The sequence below is a fragment of the Talpa occidentalis genome, unplaced genomic scaffold (assembly GCF_014898055.3).
Source record: "Talpa occidentalis isolate TD23 unplaced genomic scaffold, MPIMG_talOcc4v2.1 talOcc4.14, whole genome shotgun sequence".
NCBI classification, from domain to species: Eukaryota; Metazoa; Chordata; class Mammalia; order Eulipotyphla; family Talpidae; genus Talpa; species Talpa occidentalis.
Genome location: NW_023601433.1, coordinates 69688243 through 69691789, shown reverse-complemented (window position 1 = coordinate 69691789; position 3547 = coordinate 69688243).

Sequence of the window (3547 nt, the reverse complement as noted above, 5' to 3'; positions counted from 1 at the left end):
AAGTGTAGCTATGATGAATAGATTAAAAAAAAAAAAGAGGTAAGTGTTTTGGTGATAGCAAAGACCAAGGAGCTGTAGTGCGGGAAGAGGAGATAACCTGAGGTGGTTGCTTTCAGCATGAACTGCCTTGCTCTCGGTGAGACCTCAGCTTGACAGTGTCCTGTGTTCCTGGGTTGTGGTCCTGCCACTGCCACCTTGCTCACACCACACAGCAAGTTTCCTGACCTGAACTCCTGGGCTTACGAGGGTAGAGCCAAGATAAGATTGGAAGAAACCATGAAAAATTAAAGGATAACAGTAAAGAAAGGACAAAAAGCACATGCCAGTTTCTAAATACATCCATTTCTTAGATGACTGGATCAAGAAGACATGGTACACATACACCATGGAATATTACTCAGCATTCAAAAAAGATAAACACATGCAATTTGCAGCAACATGGATGGCGCTGGAAGGGATCATGCTCAGCAAAATAAGCCAGAAAGAAAAAGAAAAATACCAGATAGTCTCACTCATAGCAGGAATCTAGAAAACTTAAATAAGGGACCAGGAAAAAGAATAACTATAAGAAAGAAAATATCAAAATCAACAAACAACTATGAACCAGAGATACTCTATGGGGAGTGGGGGGCGGGGAGGGGAGGGATTGGGGTCAAAATAAGGGGGTCGCAATTGTATGGGGAATATAAAAATAAAATTTATAATAAAAAAATAAAAGCTAAAAATATATAAATAAATAAATACATCCATTTCTAAACATCAAGCCTCAAGAAATGCAATTTTGGGGAAGAACATTAAGCAGATATAAACTCAGTACAAATGGCTCAGGCACATACTAAAGAAATGTTTTGTTTTTTCCTTGAGTTGGTTTACCAGAAATAAACTGATATGATGTCCATTTTCATCTAGATGAGTCCTTTTCTCCAACCACCAGCCCCCTATAGGAAGAGGGGGTCCTGTCCATTCAGTCCTTCAACAAAGACAAGATATCCTCCTTTATTAAAATGCAAACCGTTTACTTGTTCAGCGTCCCTTTCAGTTTCATTAGATCCTTCCTGCAGTTCTAGTTTAGTCCTTAAGGGAAACACCTGTCCCTGACAGATCATAAGGAAAATGAGAAAATGAAGAAGAATAACGCAGGCTTTCCTCACAGGGGTTAGTGAGAACCTCTTGCTTCAGGAGCCCTTTGCTGTGATTTCTCCTGGTCACTCCCAGCTGAGCTTCCCTCCTGATGGCTCTTACAAAATGGTAGGCAGCAGTGGTATAACAACAGTCCAATAATCATAGAACAACCTCACATCTGCAGTGAGAGAGCATGTCTAGAAATGGGGTAGGGATAGGAGGGCAGCCATACTGTGCGCTGGCTCCTGGGAGGCAGAGCAGGGGTAATAAATGGATGCTGGAGTCAGTGACTGGGCAGAACAAACCCAGTGGCTACATTCACTCATTTAAACATTCACAAAGCATATTGATTATTTATTGATTCTGAGAATTGCTAGGCCTCCTAACTTTAGAGTGACTTTTAAAAAGCTGATTTTCTCCTGGAACTGTTATAATAAACCATACTGTAAAAAACACACACACATAGCAGGGCTGAGTCCATCTTGTTCATTGTATCGCTGGAGCCCTGCATCATGCCGTACAAGTGGGAAGAAGCTCAAGCCCCACCTTGACAGGTATACATAGCTCAGAGACAGTGTTAAGATCTGATTGGTCGCTAATGTGATATGCTGGCAAACATGGCATGTCATTTCCTTCTTTAACCTGCAAACTGGTTTTGTCCATTAGCTATCAAACCAAGGCAGACTCTATGTCTCATGCCAGACAGCTAGCTGCCTCAAGGTATGACACGAATGTTTTTAAAGTTGGTGTCCATCATTTCTCATGGCTGTGGATACAGACTCGTGGTGCCAACAAACAAACCTGTTTGCTGCCTCTGTCTGTGGCTCTCAGTCATTGTTGCTCTGTTCTTCAGTACAAGTGGTATGTCTATACTGAATACTTGTTACTTTTTCTCTATTGACATACACCCCCCCCCTTTATCTACCTCAATGCAGAACACAGAGCACCTCTAGAAAGTCTTCCAGTTACCACCAGCCTAACCTGCTTGTCTCCTCTTTTTGTATGTTTCTGCTGGATTCATGAGGGAAGTGACAATATTAATCCACCAATAATTACATTCATGTATCGTGCATTCCTAGGAAATCGTAAGGTTTCGGTCTTCAGTGAGTACTTAACAAATAACTCTGAGTAGATTTGACCTGGTTTTATTCCTACTGTCTGGAACCACCTGAATTATTAACTGGGGGCACTTCACCTCCCTGCTCCTTTGCTTCTCAGTTGTAAAAGTTGATGGGTGAATGGTCTCTAAATTTGTTATCAGGTCCAATGTTCTGTGTATCTATTTCTGCTCTGGCGAGCTTGCTTCCAGCCTGCCTGCTCCTTTCTCACAGTCACTGTTTGATGCCTCAAGACCCTGCCTACATCTTAAACAATGTTTAGGAACATTTGATGCTCAGAGACAGCCCAACCAGCCTGGACAGTTAGCAGCACTCTGTAGACAGGGCCTGGATTCCTAGCAGATCCATGGAGGGTCTCCTTGTGTTTGTTCACTGGGGAAGTAACCCCTTGTAGGTGTTGCAGCTCCAAATGCATTCCTTTCTCAGATAACAAATAACAACCACGGGTCCCCTATAAGAACTATCTAGGTTTCTTTCCCATAATTCTTGTATCTCATGAAAACACTTGCTACCTTGGAAGCCTCCTCAACCCCCTCAATGAGATGTGCCAATCTCATGCAAGAGTTACAGATGCTGCTTATCACAAACATGGGGTGGAGTGATTACCTGCACAGGTGGCATGTTGCCCAGCAAAGTGGGTTCATGGGAGGCCCGGGGTATGTATTTGAAAAGACATACTAGGAATGAGCTTGGCAAATTGCCTAACCTCTCTATGCCTTAGTTGCCTCATCCATAAGAGGGGCCTACTGGTGTCCCCCTCATAGTGTCCCCCTCTTGTGAGGATAGAACTGGCTTGCTACACAGGAGGTGCTCAGTAGATGTTAGCTGTTATCATCATTGTATCGTTATTAGGGAGGCTATCTTATACTGATAATCAGAAGTGTTTTTATCCACACAAGGATGAAGATTCAAGCAGGGCAAAGAGATGAGCTCACGTCGAGCCAATTGGCCTCCTGGGAAGCAGAGCAGCCCGGGGTGCCTCACACTAGTATTTTTAGCCATGATAATGAATCACGAGCATTTAATGTCAGAAAGACTTAAAATTGAAACGGCTTCTAACAACTCTCCAGTGTTTTTGCCACATTGTTTTAGCTGAGCAATAAAAGGTTTAGTTTTAATTATATCTTGCAATGCAGTGAAGAAAAAAGAACCCAACATTTGTCATCTCCCCCCATTTCATATGTCTTTCATTCTTAATGAACAAGCAGATCTTCGAAAGGATGCCATCAAGTAGAGAGTCTGTCAGGTGGAACAGTCTACTGGGCATCAGTTAGCCCAATGTTATTACAGGAAATGAATGCATTGTA